Source organism: Pelophylax lessonae (assembly GCF_965119305.1).
Source record: "Pelophylax lessonae genome assembly, chromosome: 3".
Taxonomy (NCBI): Eukaryota; Metazoa; Chordata; class Amphibia; order Anura; family Ranidae; genus Pelophylax; species Pelophylax lessonae.
In genome coordinates this window covers 100,968,855-100,989,593 of record NC_138770.1, presented here as the reverse complement: position 1 = coordinate 100,989,593, position 20,739 = coordinate 100,968,855, and the positions used below count along the sequence as shown (strand labels likewise).

Here is a 20,739-nt window from a genome sequence, read left to right as displayed (position 1 = left end):
AAAATTAAATGAAATTAAAAAAGATAGGCTGCATTACTTGCCGTAAATTTGAGTTGTCCCCTGCATCACCTCTTTGCCATTTGGTGTCCTCAGTCTTCCGGGTTAAATGATGCCGGGTGTCCCCTAAATTGGATGAATGAATAAAGGAACAATGTGAACGCAGGTGATCGGGGACCCTGCCCCCTGGATAGGTGTCATTATGGTGCTCTTCAGTTGCATTTTACTTATACAGAGAGTGGCTGGGCAGTTCTCAATGATACAGAAAGCAGCACTGAGGTGATGTCATTACTCTTTCTGCATCAATGAGGACTGCCCAGAGAAGAGGTGACGAGGATCCTGCAGAAACAGTCAGCTGTTTAGTATGTTTGCTGCAGGATTAACTAAATTAGTGAGTCGGCATTGCAGCCAATCTATAGGCATGACAGATAACCAACATGATCAGAATTACAGAGACTCAATGGCAGCCTACAGAATGTTCTCATGACAAGTAGTATTAAAAGTCCTCATGAGGCGGCGGTTCATACCACTGACTGGTCAAAGTTCAGTTTATGTTATCGGGAGCCTGTGGGGGGAGGTGAGGCATTAGTAGAACATGGGGGTTTGTGTTGGCGCTGACAAAGGTACCGCATTCATATTTAGTCCCGGTTCACACTGAGGCAACTTGTCAGGCAACTTAGCCGCCTGACAAGTCGCACTCCATTCAGTGCAATGGAACCGTTCCAATCGGAGAGACTCAAGTCGCTCCGACTTAGAAAAAGGTTCCTGCACTACTTTGGGGGCGACTTCGGTGTGGCTTGCATTGACTTCTATTAGAGAAGTTGCTTTGCAAGCCACGCTGAAGTCGGCTGCATGGGGCGGCTTCAGAGTTGGGCAACTTTGAAGCCGCCCCAGTGTGAACCGAGCCTAAGTCAGCACATCTTGAAGGAAATGGTTAATTGGCCCTGAGTGCCGGTTCACACTTGTGCGGCTGCGGAGATCGCATGCAATTCGGAGCGCACTGCTCCTTCATTACATGCGATCTCATGTGCGGTGCGAATTTCAGCCATACACTTTGTATGGCTGAATTCGAAATGCATCCGCACCAAAGACGCACAGGAGACCTTTTTTGAGCCGCATCAAAATCGGATCGCACAGTGGTTCACACTTGTGCGATCTGATTCTGTGCATACTTGCAGATCGCACTGCGATATGCAAACTGGGGGTGTTAACTTTTAATTGACACCCCTGCGTATCGCATATGGCAGTGTGAACTGCTAGATGTGTGGATGCGATGCGGGAACACGCTGCATATTCGCAGCCTTCCCGCATCGCACAAGTGTGAACCGAGCCTGATTATCAGGGAGAACTTGGTGGGTGTTGGAAATGCATGTACAGGGCTGCATGTAATTCACCTTTCCATATATACTGTGTGTATATATATATATATATATATATATATATATATATATATGTATGTATGTATGTGTGTATATATATATATATATATATATATATATATATATATATATATATATATATATATATATGTATGTATATATATATATATATGTATGTATGTGTGTGTGTGTGTGTGTGTGTATGTATATATATATATATATATATATATATATATATATATATATATATATATATGTATATGTGTATGTATGTATGTATATATATATATATATATATATATATATATATATATGTATATATGTGTGTGTTTTATTTATAGCTGGATTCTGTTGGGTTGGATCAGTGATTGTAGTCTGATATCTCGCAGGCGCCTTCCTTTCCTCCAATACTTTCTGATTAATGTAAACTAAAAATTCAAATACTTGGCAGGTCTGGGAATTAATGTACTTTGCCCCACCACAGACCATGAGAGACTGTATTATATTACTGGCATCTATCCAGTGCGAAGTAGAATTCTGTGTTTCGCTTCACTTTAAATTGGTTGTTTAGACCAGTCTCCTAACTTTGGCCTGGGGGCCGGATGTGGCCCTTTGTTTGCCTTTATCCGACCCTTGGGGCACTATTCCTCCCATGGACATTAACAATAGGACATAATTCATTCCATGGGCACCAGCGATGGGGGCACTATTGCTCCCACAGGCACCAGCGATGGGACATTTTGGACTTCTGCTGGCTACAGTCAGGCCCCTCTAATGTCTGAAGGATAATAAACTGGCCTTTGTTTAGAAAGTTTGGAGACCCCTGGCTTAGACCAAGCAAACTATTTCTCTTATTAAACAATGTGTGTGCTGTAATGCACTTTAGTGGCATTAGCTACTTGCAGTAAACAGCGGCTGCCATACTGGAAACTTCCTAGGATGAAATGGTGGGGCTAAATGCCATTCAGAACAAGCTTTGTGTTTTAATAAATAAATAAAAGACTTCCTCTGACTGAAGTGGAGAGGTGGGTGGATGACCTCAGGATTTCCACCTCTTCCAGTCAGAGCAAGCCTTGTGTTCCTTCATAAAATGACAAGGCTTCTCCTGAATGGCGGAGAAGCACTCAGTATGACTCCTTTATGTATGGCAGCAGCTGAGAAGTCGTCCATCCTGCTGCTGGAACACAGTGCTGCATACTGTATGTAGGGAATACTACTACACTGCATTTCAGTGTACGCAGCAGGATTGTTTTACTAATGGAAAAGGTTTCTCCGGCCGATATGTCGAAGACCAGAGCTTCCATGGCTGTCAGCACTTGATAAGAGAACTGGTGTTCTACTATCAAGTATTACACCCTCACATTCCATAGTCCCGATAGACCCCATATTTGTTTAGATAAGTGTTTATTTTTTTTTATTCTGAACCGAGCAAATCCCGCGACATGCCTGTGCAATGACTACTGTAGACCCGTAAACTCACCAGTTTGCTGACGTGTTTGTTTGTACAAAGGCCTATATATGAAATATACCGTATAGAGAGAGATAACCGAGAATGATCCTGTTTTTCAAACAGCCACAAGATTTGTAGTGCCCTAACTTTTTTTTTTTTTGCTAAATGAACGGGGTTTGGGCATTTCCATCACATTTTCACAAAATATTATGTGGAAGGCAATTTTTATTTAGCTTTTTGTTTCTCTAGTTTGGGAGAGCATAAGGAAGGGCTAAAGCCGCTAGACCCTCTATCAGGTTGGATTCTTTAGTGAAAGATGGAAAAAAACACTGCAAGAAAAATCTTTACAGAAAAAGATATTCCAAAATACCAGGGTTTCTCAGATGATCTCTCATGATCTACCTGTCAGTAGCAGACAGCTGCTCGGTAGTTTGCATCCCCGCTGCTGACATTTGCAGAGCTATGCAGGGAAGCAGCTGTGATAGTGCTGGCTGTGGTGCGCTGTTCCCCTCTGGCCCCTCCTATCCATCCCAGGTGCTGGTATGTGATATCACTTGGGATGGACAGGAGGGGGCGGGGAGGAACAGCGTGCCACAAGAGATCTAAATAGACGCTTCACTGTGCTGCTCTGCATATGACGTAAACTGATAATTGTAGACTAGAATAGCCACTGCAACACTTTACTACATGCTGCAGTGGTAAAGAAAAAACAAACATTTTGGCTTCTGCAGTGGTAAAAACATCCGTGCATTGCAATATGTTGAAAACCGCATGTCAGCGCACTCCAACTTAAACTCAATCAGCGCATTCAAAGCGTAATGCACTTGGTGTGAATCAGCTTAATTCTTGATTTGACGGTTTACCATTCTGTAGCCTCCACACTGTTTGATATCGGCCAGGTAAGAGACAGGGGGGCTTACTGACACTGGGCTGGAGGTTTGGTAGAGAATACAAGTGAACTCCAGCACACACAGCTATCCTGAGAGTAAGATTGTATATTCTTGATATCCTAAGAGTGGAGATTATTTTTATTCTAATGCTTATTGTTGGCAGGTTTTCTTTTAGCAATCCATAGACTTAAAATAGAAATTGATCAGTCTGGCTGTCCTGAGATGGATTGGGCAACTATCAGACAAATCTAGCATGCGTGGTTTTTTTATACCCACACAGAAGACCAACAATTATATAAGTAGACTGAGGAGTAAAAAGGTGCACAGTGTGTCTATAACATTAGCCTGGTCATTGGACATAGTTACGGTATAGCGGTCATGTGACTTGGTTTATGTGGCTACCTTGCAGGTCCGGGACTTTTACACCAAAGTTCTGAGTGAAGAAGAGTGCAAGAGGCTCTGTGAGAACATTGCCGGTCACCTGAAGGGTGCCCAACTCTTCATCCAGAAAAGAGCTGTGAGTATCGTCTGCAATAGAGTGTATTAAAGAGCACCTGTCATGCATAGTTGTAATAGATATTTTGCACTTGTGAAGATCCTACAACTTAAACGTCCAAGTTCACCTTTAGGGGAAAAAAAATAATAAAGGCACATACTTTTGCAGAAAAAAAAAAATGTGCATTTATTATTTTTTTTCCCCTACAAGAGCTTGCAAAGCAAGTGGATCGCGGGTGCATGGTTGGGCTCTTGCAGACTCTCCCTCTGTTTCTGCCTGTAACTGTCTACAAGCTTTCAATAAGGCCATTGGTGCTGCTCCAGGCTGAGGTATAGGGCCCCGCTGGTACTCAGGATAGTAGGGATGTCAGCATTAGGAAAACTCATCCAGTGGGTAATAGACATTGAAGCATGAGACTCATCATAGCCAATCCTAGTGTGGATGTGTGCATCCCCCGAGGAGCAGCATTGATTGGGGCTTTCATATCCATATGGGCTTTAAAGCAATTATTAAAACTTGTTTGTTAGATTTTTTTTTTTTTTTTAAACTTACCTGCTCTATGCAATGGTTTTGCACAGAGCAGCACGGATCCTCCTTTTCTCTGCTCCCACACCGGTGCTCCTCCCTCCTGACGGGTGTACGGAGCCGCAACTCGGGTGCACCCAAACAGGCATGCTCCCGAGATGCGGCTCTGTGTCCATTCACATACACACAGCCGTGGCCCAGTCCCACCCCCTCAATCTCCTTTAAGGTAGAAAGCTGCAGAAAGAGTGAATGGATTATGGCAACGCTGATCAGTAGATTGAGAACTACAAGCTATTTGCTTATTTATTCACAGATCTCTACAGATCCTAAATGCAGATGTAACATGTTCCAATGGTCAACTTTTTAAGTTCCTTTGCTTGTATGAATTAAAGCAGACCAATACTCAGGCTCGGTTCACACTGGTGTGATGTGGAAACCCTGCGAATCCACTGCAAGTTACCGCATTGCAGGCAGTTTGCACTGCAATATGCAAATCGCTGGGAGAATAAGTACAAAGTTAATGACACCCCCAGATCAGTTTGCATATCGCAGTGCAAACTGTCAATTCAGACAGGAATCGGATTGTATGGGTGTGACCAACCATGCCCATCATTTTCTTGTGTTGACCAAAAAAGGGTCCTGCACGAGTTTGGTCCGAATGTGACGTGAATTCAGGCCATACAGTCTGTATGGTTGAATTTGCATCGCATGTGACTTGCAGAGCAGTTCGAATCACATGCGATGTCTGGCATTGCTACGTGTGAACCGGCCCTCAAATGTTGTTTAACGAGCTTTGCTGCGATGGATAAAAATCTGTAGACATTGAGCCTGGTACCAGACACTGATTAAAGGGGGGGGGGGTAATTTTAATTTGCAGGAATATATAGTATGGAAATGTTGTATATGTGGGGCGCACACAAATTGTTTTTGGGAAGTATTGTCTGGGTCTCCATATTTCTGGTGCCGATACATGGGCTGAAACACTTGCTTTTCCCAGAGAAAATGTTGCTGCAGGTTCACTTCCTTGCAGCCCGAGGCACTTGAGTCATGTGATTTCTGTAAAGGTGAGAATCGGCATTTAGACTGGACAACCCTCACAGATCATGGGACTAAAAACCCAGACCTTCACACATTCCTGCAAGGAAGGGAGTCTGTTTAGGAAAGGCAAGGATTTCTCTGTATCAATCCAACAAGGAGATGAAGTCCAACCACAAAATTGTAGTTCTTGGGAAAAGTTTGTTTTCCCACAGTAATTGGGCCATGATTATAGAGGGGAGGAGGACCATTGGGGCATTCGTTTATATCTGCAAAGGTGGACAACCAGGACACGCCACAATTGTATCATATTGCCGTTTGAGTTTTTCCCATTTTCAGTTTAAGAGATGTCCCAAAAATCTACAACTTCTTTCTTTTTCTATATCTTGTGAGTATTCCCATAACTCCAAGGGTTCTTTTTGATTACATTAGAGCTTTTCAGCAGCGTATTTGGAGAATATGTTCTATCTAGGTGCCACTTTAACTGGGTGATTTTCCCTTGCCATGTAAGAGTTTATGAAGTTAGGAACCATCCTTGGGCTGGAACTTATTTCATTCGGTAACCCCTGTTAAATTTTCCTTCCACCAGGTGAAGAATTTCACTGTCGTTCACCCGGATTACGGCAACCGTATCCAGGCTCTGCTTGACAAGTACAACGCTGAAGGACACCATAAGGTAATGTGAAGTGCTGCTCTTTCCTTCCACTAGGAGGAACCCAAACCTTACCAGTACTAAGGAATATGAGGTGTGACGATTTAATTCCCGCACTGGGGGAAAAAAAGTTTCCTTACCTATACACTAGTGGCTGTTGTCACCCCTTCCAAGTAGTCCCCTTGTGAAGTGACACTTTTTTTTCTAGAAACCTGTGCCACTGCTTGAATCATTCCTGGATTTCATTTTCTGGAACGCTATGCCGGATTGTCATCAAATCTGTGTCCTATTAAGGCATTTGTTTTTTTAAACAGCCAAAAGTCTCCGGGCTCATTCACACCATACGTTCATGAAAACTGATGGGAATGGAAGAGAAAACCACGCAGATTTCACTTGCAAAGACATCAGATTTCATGAATGTTGACATCGGTTCTGTGCCCTGTTCACACCAATGTTGATGTCACGTCAATTTTTTTCCAGTGCAGAAAACTGCACACACAATGGAGATTCCTGCACAGAAAAAATCTGCATGCTGTGGTGTGAACAGGGAACATACAGAACTATTATTTTTTTTTTTTTGTTTTTGTGCCCTTGCAGAACGTATGCAGAAAAACTGTCTCTGCACCATGGCGTGAACGAGGCCTCAGGGTGCCAAGTCAGGGAACAAGGTGGTTGGTCAATTTTTGGAATGGATTTCTGTGCCAGGAACTCGAACACTTCACCACAACAATGATCTTGCCTATGATGCGTTAAGAATCTACGTGTCAGGCTAGAGTTCCAGTATAAGTACTCAGTTTTTTTTCTTTTCTGCCTAGTCAGGTGTAAGGACTTAGTTCCTTGCTGGGGTCTCTGGTCCCGGCAATTTTTTCTTTTTAGATAGATATTCTTTTTTTTCCTCCTGGAGATCTACAATAAACTGCCGGACTGGGCGACAGGCTGGATAACCTAGATCCAGTGGTCACCCCAGTTTGGCCACCAAACTGGTGCGCTAGGTCGGCCGTGACAAAGCCCCACCGCACAGTCTGGCCTGTGAGTTAAACGCCTCGAGGTTGCATGCGACTGGGTCTCAGCCCGAGTCACAGCATTTCTCCTGGCCAACAGCCCCCCCATGTAAATGGCGAGGGGTTCTGTCTGGAGCGGTGCCCATATGGTTCCTGGTATGGTGAGTAACTGTCCTCCCTCTCCCCCTGTAGAGTTTTGGGGAGGATGTGGGCCCCTCCATGGGACGGTCAATGGGACGGTCAGACACCCCCCTTGCCTCATGCTGGGGCTGTGTTGGTGGTTTGGTCCACCTCCTGGGGTGGGGGCAGGGCGCTATGCTGATGATGGGGGGGTGCACCGCCGGCGATTGTACGATCGGTGGCGGGGGGGTGCTGTACCTGGTGGGGGCTCCTGCCTGGGCTTGTCCTTAAGGCCTAGGGATCCCTCCTGGTGCTTCGTGGGGCTGCCATTTTCTTGTAGCCTGTGTGCTCTACGCTTCTTTTTTTTTTTTTTTTTTTTGAAAAACTGTTTCATGACCTAAAAAAAAAACCCACTGAAGTTAGCCTAATTTTTATGTATAATGCAAAAGATGATTTTACGCCAAGAAAAAAAAAAACCTAACATCATGCTTTATTATTGTGCACACTCGTGAATGGCGTAAAAATTCGGTACTTAAAAAATCTTCATAGGCTACCCTTTAAAAATGTTCACAGGTTACCTGTTGAGCATTACAGAGGAGGTCTTGTGCTAGAATTATTGCTTTTTTTTTTTAACACTTATTCCTTTTACAAGGAATGTGAACATCCCTTGAAATAGGAATAGGGCATGAAAGGTCCTCTTTACAGAGAGTCCTGGAGTCTATAAGTACCCCACATCTCTCCTATGCTGGAAAGCCTGAGGTTCACCGCCATGTTTACATCTGCCGGCACCAAAATTGACGTCATAACTTCTGGCTTGGCCTCCGAAGGTCACAGAGATGGTCGGGGACTATCTGGTCCTTGGTCAGCTCTATGGTAAAATGGCCGCCACCAGCTGATTCATTTTCCGGCTCACTGATCACACGGACATGCCAGAAGAAACACTGGAGGGGGTGGGGGGGAATGGTCAGCCGCTATGATTGTTTTTAGGGAATCGCCGGCAGAAAAGAATGTCCCATGGGCGGGAAGTAATTACGTTTCACTCACACTTTTGTTAGTTTTTCACACAACATTGTTAATCCGCTGCTCCAGATTCCTTTCCCTCATTTTTCGCCAACATTGCAAGGCACACACATTGTTTCTTCTACTGCTCCATAAAGACTGAATCAGCTGGTCTGTGACCCAGGCAAGTGCAAGGTAGACCATGTGGGATCATTCTCTAGTGTAAATGGCTGTGTGACTCGCCACCATAGCGTTACGCCACGGCCATTCCAGGAATTGAATTGTCACCTCATATGTAGGTTGTGATTTTCAATCACATAATGAAGATCCTAGATGCCAGGCTGTAAACCCAGTGGCTTCAATATACCTAGGGGGCTATTTACTAAAGCAGGAGAGTGCAAAATCTGACGCAACTCTGCATAGAAACCAATCGGCTTCCAGGTTTTATTGTCAAAGCTTCATTGCACAAGCTGAAGTTAGAAGCTGAGTGGCTACCACACACCAGATACTCAGTGCACCAGCTTTAGTAAATCTACCCCTTTGGCCTGAGTTCACACTTCTGTGGCGTGGTACACCGCATGTGATGCGCATAGGAATCGCACTGCATTCCTGTGTGCATCACATGCGATGTCTGTGCTGTGTGATTTGGGCCATACATTTAGTATAGCTCAAATCGCATCTGCACCAATTAGTGCAGGATACTTTTTTCTGCACCTGAATCGAATCATATGGCTGTTCACACCCATGCAATGCAATTCTGGCAGTCGCGCTGTGTTTTGCAATCTGTTTCGGGGTGTTATTATTCTACCATTAACACCCGCAGCAGTTTGCATGGGCGCCGTGTGATTGCCATGCAATGTGATGCAGGGTAACAGCAAATCTCGTGTGTTCCCTGCATCGCATCAATGTGAACCAGAGCTTAGTGTCACTGATGTAACATAAGCATGCAGAAAGTGAAGGCAGAACTCTTGATGCATGCTTTTGGCTCTACATGGGAGGTGGTAAAATGACCTTTTCCGAGAGAAGTTGGCAATGGCTGCCTACCTATTCTCTCAGCAAACATTTCCTTTAAATGCCAGGGAATACAAATGTTTGGCTGTGAACCGTACATCATTGGAATCTAACCTCATTTTGGGCTTTAATTTAAAGATCAGCTCCAGCCAAAACCTTGCGTTCTATTTAGCACGGGTAATATGCAACTGTGTATGTACAAGCTTCTGTCTCTGGGTATTGCTGAGTTTGAAGGACACACAGATCCCATGCCTTCGTTTTCCCGGCACTCCGGCTACATATGAGATGACTATCTTACCATGAGTTAGGCTTTTCCCCTCTACTCTATGGGTCCCATGTTTTTCTAGGACCGGGAGGTCAACTGGTTTGCTAGGGGTCTGAATGGACCATCTACATCAGAGGACTTCAAACTATGGCCCTCCAGTTGTTTAGGAACTACAATTCCCATCATGCCTAGTCCTGTCTGTGAATGTCAGAGTTTTACAATGCCTCATGGGATGTGTAGTTTCGCAACATCTGGAGGGCTGTAGTTTGAGGATCCCTAATCTACATAATGTGATGGGTTTTTCTGGGTCAGTAACCCAGTATTGAAGCCAGAGGCAGCCAGCTAGCTGGCATTTTGAGCAGATCAGCAGCCTCCACAGTTTCTCCCAATGCAGATTTTCTTCAGAACACAATACACTTGTCCATTCATTCATCTATTTTTGTCTTTGGAAGGTTTTAATTTGTAATTGCTAACGACACTTTTTGTTCTTTTACAGAGAGCGATCAAGACCTACACTCAGCATTCCGCTCATGTGACCGCCAATGACAAGGCCAACCTGTAACCGTCCTCATCCTCCTCATCATCATCCTCAATGATCCGTCCACTAATTTTTTTTTTTTTTCTTTAATTTTAGACCTAAATGATTGTTTAAAAACCGTGCTACAGAATTCCAAAAATCTTTCTGGTTAATCAATAAACTTTTATACTAAGCTGCTGTTGGCTTCAGGAACATCCTGCACTTGTATTTTCCAGGCTGAACCAATAATCGCACAAAGGCAGATTTAAACCGAATGATACTGGAAAAAAATAACCGAATACGCAACACAGCTTGTGTATGTAATACTAACTTTCTGTCCAATCATTTCCAATAGCTGACTTTACTGAGCACCGCTGACAATAACTTCTTACTCTGTGCCTTCAAATGACAGATTCAGCTGATTGCAGTAAAGGTGATGCAAATAATCGTACAGCTCCTACATTACCCGGTGAATGTTGGGGGAGTAGCTGACTATCCGGTGGCTGGCAAATGTAGTTCATTAAGCCTACAACTGTCTACTAGATGATAGAAGAAAATCTTTTGCATATACAATAGTTTCACTGGTTTCTTCTTGTTGGGAGTCAGCTGGAAGCATGCTGCAAATGTGAACTAATTATGTAATTGTTTTGTACAATAAACGTACCTGCAGCTAATAAATCCTTTTTGTTGAGTTTTTTTCCTTTGCACTTATTCACAGGGATGCCGAGACCTGAACATTAGAAGCCCCGGTTCACAGTGGAACGCGGTGTGCAGGAAACTGGCGCTTTGTTCATGTTTCCTGCACTGTTCAAATTAGAGATCGACTGATTATCAGCAAAGCCGATCTATCGTGGGCCGATCTGCACTTACCCCGATATATCGTAATCGGCCACCAAGGTGACCGATATTTTGGGAAAGTGCTTGTACAGGAGAGATGCCTGCAGCATAGCGGACGGTCAGCTGTCTTGTAAGGCTCGCATTACAAGGAGCGGGAGGGGACTCGAGACGCCCCCCCCCCCCCGGGCAACCAGCCTGCACGACCGCCAGAGGCCCGATCAAAGCGGCCCGATCAACCCGTTCAGAGCGCATTCGGCTCTGAACGGGTCTCCATGCAAAAACCTGGAAGTGATCACTTCCAGGTACTGGCACCAGATAAAAAAAAAAAGACAGCATTCAAAACAGCCAAACTTGGCATTTTGAATACTTTTAAGTGCAGAGGAGGGGTTTGGGGTTTTAGACCCCCAGATCCCTCCACAAGAGTATCTGTCAAAGAAAAAAAAATAATTTTTTTTTTAAATGTATGAAAATATCGTCCGATACCGATATGGATTGACCAAAATATCGTTATCGGCAACAAAAAACCGATATCGGTCGATCACTAGTTCAAATCGCATTGCCCTTGCTATCTGCAGAAGATGTCAGTGCAGTGTTGACACCCCAAATGCAGTTTGCCTGAATTGGATCGCATAGTACAAAACTACCATGCCATCCGTTTGCTGTGCATTTCCAAAAGTAGTGCAAGCCACTGCTTTGATGCGATTTGAGCCCGTTCATAAATGAATAGCCTCAAATTGCACAGGAACGCGGTGCACAATCCTGTGCGATTCAGTGTGAACCTAGGCTAAATGGGCTATTTCTTTATATGGCTGTAAGTGCTGCATGCAAGCAGCCCATGTAAGTCTATGGGGATGCAGTGGCTGCACAGACAGCGCTGCTGGTCCTAGTTTGACAAGGATGTGGGTGAGCACCCCCATATGTATATTGTCTGCGTTTTGGGGCCGATCACCCGCAACTACACGTCTGTCAAATTAGGATGAGTGGCTGTGTCTCCATAGACTTCAAGATAGGAAAAAAAATATCAGGGACTGATGCTGGCAGTGAAGCACGAGTACCCAGCAGATATTCCATAATGGTCCTAGCAGGGACGGACTAACAACTCATGGGGCTCCTGGGAAATAGGAGATCATGGGGCCCCCTGCAGGATCCCTGCTCAGTGGGTCCCCCTGTCCACACTCAAGTCCCACCTACATATTGCACTGCCCACATTACATGAGTTTGCCACAGAATTTCCCTACACGTTGTTCAAAGTAAATGTTTAATAAAGGTAAGAAAAATAAACTTGCATGTCAGACTGTCTGTCACTTGGTACAGGCGTGTGCAAGTATATGGGGTGTGCCGGATTATCCTACAGGTATATAAAGCAAGATGTCATATAGACTCCTCACCTTCCAAATTTTACCCCTTCACAAATGGCACCAGATCCAACTCATAGATAATACCAGACCCCCCTTTCATAAAAATCTTCTCCCCCCTCCCATCACAATAATATCAGATTCCTGTATCCACAGTCCCAGACAACACCAGACTTCCTGTACCCTCCAACTAGAAGATAATGCCAAGACCCCTGTAGCCCCCATTCTTAGATAAGACCAGATTCCTAGACACACAAATCCCAGATAACACCAGGACTGCTGTATCCCCTACTCCTGGACAAAACCAGACCCCATAACCCCCCCCCCCCCCCCCCATCCTAGATAACACCAGACTCCTTGCATGCCCCCACTCCTAGATAACACCATAACCACTCCTGTATACCTCCTAGGTAACAGCAGAACCACTATACCCCCTGCAACTAGATAAAAGAACCACTAAATGTCCCACAATTGGGTAACATCAGACCCCCCCCCCCCCCACTATTGGATAACACCAGAACCACTATACCCCCCCCCCCCCACTACCAATTATGTACAATGTGTGCCCCTCTGTTAAGGGATCTCTGTGCCCCCAATGGGTAGTGTGCCCCCTGGCAGGGATCTCTGTGCCCCATTGGGTAGTGTGCTCACTGCCAGTGATCTCTGTACCCCATTGGGTAGTGTGCCCCCCGGCAGAGATCTCTGTGCCCCCATTGGGTAGTGTGCTCCCTGCCAGGGATCTCTGTGCTGCGACTGGATAGGGTGTGCCCCTTGGCAGGAATCGGTGTACCCCCTGATGTTTTGCAGGTTAGGACTGGAGTGGGCATTTCTTTGCAGGTTGGGGCCGCAGGAGACACAGCAGGACATGGTGTACCCCCCCCCCCCCCCCATTAGAGCGGTGATGGCAGGAGCCCCCGCTGTGTACAGATCCAGGGCTGGGTGCCGCTTGCAGGACATGTCCATCGGCTCAGATCACACAATCATGATGGAGCCCCCACAGTACATGTAATATTCCTCCTCCTCGTCCCCTGACATAAGGACCGGTCCGAGCCAGATACAAACACAGGTGCTGTCAGATAGGAGGGGCGCAGTGGGCAGAGACTTACAGCAGACAAGAGGTCACCCAATAAAGATAGCAGCCCAGGAGACATTCATGGGGCCCCCTACTGTGCCGGAATGGTCAGTCCACCCCTAGAGGGGGTGTCTGGGGGCACTGAGGAGGGAAGAGGTCTGAGGAAGAGAGGGGGGGGGGGTTTGTGGAGGATGGGAGAGGTCTAGGGGTTTTGGGGAGGAGAGAAGTCTTGGGGAGTGTCTGGGGGGGGGGTTTGAAAAGGAGGGGAGAGGTCTGAAAGGGTGTCTGGGGGGGGGGGAGGTCTGAAGAAGAGGGGGGGGGGGGTTTGAGGAGGAGGAGGGGAGAGGTGTCTAGGGGGTTTGGGGAGAGAGGTCTGGGGGGTTTGAGGAGGGGAGAAGTCTTGGGGGGGGGTGTGGGAGGGGTGTCTATGGGGTTTGAGAAGGGGAGAGGTCTGGGGGGGGTGTTCTGAGGAGGGGGGGGGGGGTCTGGGAGGGGTGTCTATGGGGTTTGAGAAGGGGAGAGGTCTGGGGGGGGTGTCTATGGGGTTTGAGAAGGGGAGAGGTCTGGTGGGGGGGGTGGTTTTCTGAGGAGGTGTTCTGGGGTGTTTGAGGAGATGAAGGGTCTGAGGAGGAGTGGAGGTGTCTGGGGAGGTTTGAGGGCTGAAGAGGTGTCTGGGGGGGTTTAGGTAGGGGAGAGGTCTGAGGGGGTTTGGGGAGGAGAAGAGGTCTGAGGGGGGTTCTGAGGAAGAGGGTTTCTTCCCCCCTTATACTTACACCAGGAAACTTCATGTCAGTCATGTGACGAGGGGATAGAGAATGAACGGCAGCCTTCCCTCATTGCACAGCGGTGCTCTCTATTGCCACCTGCAGGCTGGAGGGAGAAGACAGTCTAGTCCTCCCTCCAGCTCTCTGTCGCTTCTCCTGTCAGTGATCATAGGGGATGAGCGGCCTCAATTGCCAGCGCGCGGAGGTGGGCTCGCGCTTCCTCTGATTGGTGCAGCGGGCGGATGACGTCATATAAAGCACGCGAAGGCGGAGCCGCGCCATTTTGAAGTGTAGGTTGCCAGGGAGACGGAGCGTCTTCTCTCACTGCCGGCACAGCGCCCTATAGTGGATAGATCTGAGATTTCACCCACAGCTTCTACATCAAATCTCTTGTCTGTATCCAGGAGAGACGGTAAGTGTCATTAGTTGTCATCAGGGCTGCCATCAGGGAGGGGGGACAGCCCATACACACTTAGGGGGCCCCAGCATCACTAGGGGCCCTGGCGTCCCAGACTGCCAAGGGGATGTCTCTTTGCTGGAATTGGATGTTTTGTTGCTGGATTAGGGATGTCTCTCTGCTGAATATATTGGGCTGTGTCTTGATTGAAATGAAATGGCCATGTGAAGGAAGGTGGAGTGAGAATGTTACCCCCCCCCCTTGTGAAATGGCCATGTAAAGGAAGGAGAGGTGAAATGTTGTGGTTGCAGGCTTCATATTTTTTGACCAAAATATAATTGCTTACTGTTAAATCCTGAAAGCACCGATAACCTGGAATACACTCTTAATTTTCATATATGAAGTTGTAGGAGTGATAAATAAACATGGGAGCACTAAAGGACTTGGTGAGATTTCCATTGGGCCCTGGGGAATGTTGGTGGTCAGGCCTGGGGGGGCCCCAAAATTTCTGATGGCTGCCCTGGTTGTCACCTTACCAGTGAGGCCGGTGTCCTGTGGAATAATGCATGGGAGGAACTGCGCATGCTCAGTAAATGACGTCACTCCAGCGGAGATCAGCTGGCGGTGAGGACACTGGCATGCGCAGTTTGTTGGATGGATTATCCGAGGAGAGACAGAGGGGGGAGGGAATAGAATGTAATGTCAGATTCTGCCTCGCTCTCTGCACTATCTGCGCATGCGCCCGACGCAAATCTATTCTTATTGGGTGGATTATTCTTATTTGAGATTCTTATTGGCAAATGACGGGAATATTGTCTGATTACAGAACACACAGCTCTTATTGTGGGGCACATTAAAGGGGCACTCTGACCGCAATAATAAAGAACTCTGACCGCAATAAAAAAGTGGAACTCTGACTGGACAAATAAAGGGGCACTCTGATGGGCACACACAGGATGTGAAGGAGCACTCTGATGGGGACACGGACACAGGCTAAATGACGGCGGGGACACAGGCTAAATGACGGCGGGGACACAGGCTAAATGACCGCGGGGACACAGGCTAAATGACGGCGGGGACACAGGCTGAATGACGGGGGGACACAGGCTAAATGACGGCGAGGACACAGGATGAATGACGGCGGGGACACAGGCTGAATGATGGGGGGACACAGGCTGAATGACGGTGGGGACACAGGCTGAATGACGGCGGGGACACAGGCTGAATGACAGGGGGACACAGGCTGAATGACGGCGGGGACACAGGCTAAATGACGGCGGGGACACAGGATAAATGACGGCAGGGACACAGGCTAAATGACGGCGGGAACACAGGCTGAATGACGGTGGGGACACAGGATGAATGACGGCGGGGACACAGGCTGAATGATGGGGGGACACAGGCTGAATGACGGCGGGGACACAGGCTGAATGACGTCGGGGACACAGGCTGAATGACGGCGGGGACACAGGCTGAATGACGGCGGGGACACAGGCTGAATGACAGGGGGACACAGGCTGAATGACGGCGGGGACACAGGATAAATGACGGCAGGGACACAGGCTGAATGACGGCGGGGACACAGGATAAATGACGGCAGGGACACAGGCTGAATGACGGCGGGGACACAGGCTGAATGACGGGGGGACACACCCCTTGCATGCCAAATGGTCAGTGCTTATTCCTGGGGATTTCACAGCGGCTGTAGCATGAAGTAGGGATGCACCGATCTGACTTTTTTGGATCCGATACCGATATCTGGCGTTGTGAAATCGCCGATACCGATACCGGAACCGATCCGGAGCTACACACAAAGCAAGCGGCTGCAGTACATAGCAAAGCCGCTGCTTCATGTGTACGGCTCCTCCATTCACAGGCGGAGTGCATCTGATATCACTCCGCCTGTGAGCCGGACCTATACAGAAGTAGCGGCTCCCATCCCATACTACTACTGCACCTAGTAAGGGATGGCTGAGCCGTTACTCAGCAAAAACCGGATCGGCCAGTGGATCGGTCAATGTTACGATCCCCCAATCCATCTAAAATGGCCATATCAGCGCTGACATCCGATCCTAATATTGGATCGGTGCCAGGGCTGGCCCAAGACATTGTGCTGCCTGGGTCCGAGAATGAAATGCTGCCCCCCCAAAAAAAAATTCACGCCCTCCAAGAGGCCCCCACATTCTATAGGACTATGAAAACATTTAGAGGAGTGTGAGTGTGTACGGAGTGACAGCGGGAGCAGGACAGAGCAGTAGACACTAGGCAGATGAGCGCACCAGGCTTTCTACTGTCTATAGTGCCACAGTGCCCTGCAGTGCTGTGGGCATGGTACAGGAGAATGCAGAGGCTGCGGGCATGGTACAGGAGAATGCAGGGTGGCGGGCATGGCACAAGAGAATGCAGGGCTGCAGGCATGGTACAGGAGAATGCAGGGCTGCCTGCATGGCACAGGAGAATTCAGGGCTGCGGACATGGTACAGGAGAATGCGGGGCTGTGGGCATGGTACAGGAGAATGCAGGGCTGCGGACATGGTACAGGAGAATGCAGGGCTGCGGGCATGGTACAGGAGAATGCAGGGCTGCGGGCATGGTACAGGAGAATGCGGGGCTGCGGACATGGTACAGGAGAATGCGGGGCTGCGGGCACGGTACAGGAGAATGCGGGGCTGCGGGCACGGTACAGGAGAATGCGGGGCTGCGGGCATGGTACAGGAGAATGCGGGGCTGCGGGCATGGTACAGGAGAATGCGGGGCTGTGGGCATGGTACAGGAGAATACAGTGCTGCAGGCATGGTACAGGAGAATGTAGGGCTGTGGGCATGGTACAGGAGAATGCGGGGCTGCAGGCATGGTACAGGAGAATGCGGGGCTGTGGGCATGGTACAGGAGAATGCAGGGTGTAGGCATGGTACAGGAGAATGCAGGGTGTGGCATGGTGCATGAGAATGCAGGGCTGTGGGCATGGTGCAAGAGAATGCAGTACTGCGGGCATGGTAGAGGAGAATGCGGGTCTGCGGGCATACTACAGGAGATGCGGTGTTGTGGGCATGTACCATGCCCGCAGCACTGCATCTTCTGTAGTATGCCTGCAGCCCTGCATAATGGCAGGTAGTGTGGCTGTGTGTGGAGCAGTCTCACTTACCTGTTCCTAAAGGGCGCCTTAATATTTAAAAATTGCGCCGCCCGGCGCCAAAAAAGAAGGACCGCGGCCGGCCGGCCTAACATGCACACTGCACATGCGCCGCCGCTCGGAAAAGCCCGTAAACGTTCAGCTATTCCCGGAAATAGCCGAACGTTTATGGGCTTTTCCGAGTGGCGGCGGCGCATGCGCAGTGTGCATGTCAGGCCGGACGCGGACCTTTTTTTTTTTTTGGAAAAGCCGAAGAAGAGAAGAGGCGGCCGGGGGCCGCCCCTCTCTAAGTGCCGCCTGGTAGGCCCCATGGTAGGGCCGGCCCTGGGGGGAAGATGGATGGGAGTAGTGGTGTATGAGGAGATGTGAGTAGTGGGAGACAATGTGAGTAGTAGTGTGTGAGAGGGGGGGGTGGAGATATGAGGGGAGTAGTAATTGAGGGGGGCACGATGGGACTAGTAGTGGAACATGGGGGGCACGATTGGACTAGTAGGGGAACATGGGGGGCATGATGGGACTAGTAGTGGAACATGGGGGGGCACGATGGGACTAGTAGTGGGGGATATGATGGGAGTAGTAGTGGAACAGGGGGTATGATGGGAGTAGTAGTGGGGGGTATGATGGGAGTAGTAGTGGGGGGTATGATGGGAGTAGTGGTGGGGAGGTATGATGGGAGTAGTTGTGGCAGGTATGATGGGAGTAGTGGTCGGTACCTCTTCCTGGCACTCCGGTCGGGTCGGGGGATCCCCGGGCGGCTCCTCTTCTTCCAGCTCGGTCCCCGGGTTGATGGGGGGAGGGGGTTCTGGTCTCGGTGGGTCTCTCCGGGGGCCTCAGCAGCTCTTCCAGCTTGTGGCTCCGGGTGACGGTTCGGGCCTTCCCCCGCTTCCCCTCCAGGGGCGCCGCCCGCTTCCACTGCTCGAAGAACTGAGTGACCCGAGTCTGCGCCATTCTGTACCGATCACATGTTTGGCTATTCCCGGAAATAGCCGAAAGTTTGCTTTTCCGAGCAGCGGCGGCGGCAGGGCATGCGCACTTGCGCAGTGTGCCTGTCAGGACGGCCGCTGACCTTTTTTTTTTTTTTGGAAAAGACGAAGAAGAGAAGAGGCGGCCGGGGGCCGCCCCTCTCTAAGTGCCGCCTGGGTCCCATGGTCCCACCGGGACCCATGGTAGGGCAGGCCCTGATCGGTGCATCCCTAGCATAAAGATGGTGGATCTGTCAGTGGGGGGCAGAATGAATGGTTAGAGGAGTGGGGGCCCACTCGTGTTACTCTAGGTGCAGTCACAGTAGGTAAACTTTGAGGGGCCAGGGTCCCAAATTTGGCACAGAGATAGGGGAGGTCTACCTCTGGGGGCCTCTAGTATCCCTGTGCCAAATTTGGTGCTCCTAGCCCCCGGGGTCAGGTCAGCTTGGAGCAGTGTGGCAAGCTTGGAGAGGGCACAGTTGCAGGACCACAGCTCAGGCCCTGAACATGTTCAGGGAGTCCCTATGTGGCAGGGAGGTAGAGGAGGTTTACCATTACCATCCCAAAAATGTTGGGGTCATTAGCCCAAAATATCTTTGTCAAATTTTTATGGGGTCACTTAGAAGCATATGGTTGCCAGTCAATACCACAAAACGGGGAGTTCTGGGTACCATATTAATCCCTATATTCTTAGCTATCCATGAAGTGGGGCTTTGCATTACCTACAGTATGTCACAAAAGTGAGTACACCCCTCACATTTTTGTAAATATTTTATTATATCTTTTCATGTGACAGCACTGAAGAAATTACACTTTGCTACAGCTTTTATAACAGTGTAAATTTGCTGTCCCCTCAAAATAACTCAACAAACAGCCATTATTGTCTAAACCGATGGCAACAAAAGTGAGTACACCCCTGAGGGTTAAATGTCCAAATTGGGTCCAATTAGCCATTTTCCCTCCCTGGTGTCATGTGACTCATTAGTATTACAAGGTCTCAGGTGTGAATGGAGGGCAGGTGTGGTAAATTTGGTGTTATCGCTCTCACTCTCTCATACTGGTCACTGGAAGTTCAACATGGCACCTCTTGGCAAAGAACTCTCTGAGGATCTGAAAAAAGAATTGTTGCTCTACATAAAGATGGCCTAGGCTATAAGAAGATTGCCAAGACCGTGAAACTGAGCTGTAGCACGGTGGCCAAAACCATACATCGGTTTAACAGGAGAGGTTCCACTCAGAACAGGCCTCGCCATGGTTCACCAAAGAAGTTGAGTGCACGTGCTCAGCGTCATATCCAGAGGTTGTCTTAGGGAAACAGATGTATGAGTGCTGCCAGCATTGCTGCAGAGGTAAAAGGGGTGGGGGTTCAGTCTGTCAGTGCTCAGACATACGCCGCACACTGCAAAAAATTTGGTCTGCATGGCTGTCATCCCAGATGGAAGCCTCTTCTAAAGATGATGCACAAGAAAGCCTGAAAACAGTTTGCTGAAGACAAGCAGACTAAGGACATGGATTACTGGAACCATCTCCTGTGGTCTGATGAGACCAAGATAAACTTATTTAGTTCAGATGGTGTCAAGCGTGTGTGGCAGCAACCAGGTGAGGAGTACAAAGACAAGTGTGTGTTGCCTACAGTCAAGCATGGTGGTGGGAGTGTCATGGTCTGGGGCTGCATGAAGGCTGCCGGCACTGCGGAGCTACAATTCATTGAGGGAACCAGGAATGCCAACATGTACTGTGACATACTGAAGCAGAGCATGATCCCCTCCCTTTGCAGACTGGGCTGCAGGGCAGTATTCCAACATAACTACCCCAAACACACCTCCAAGATGACCACTGCCTTGCTAAAGAAGCTGAGGGTAAAGAGGAAAAGGTGATGGAC

The 20,739-nt window shown here is 48.4% G+C and overlaps 1 long non-coding RNA gene across 1 annotated transcript; it reads left to right on the top strand.

The window, feature by feature from the left end:
* The first annotated feature begins 4,109 nt into the window (after positions 1 to 4,109).
* LOC309548903 lies at positions 4,110 to 10,826 on the top strand. The gene is made up of 3 exons (XR_014225002.1): positions 4,110 to 4,233; positions 6,362 to 6,448; positions 10,317 to 10,826. It is a non-coding gene; the product is annotated as an uncharacterized lncRNA (long non-coding RNA).
* Positions 10,827 to 20,739: the final 9,913 nt, after the last annotated feature.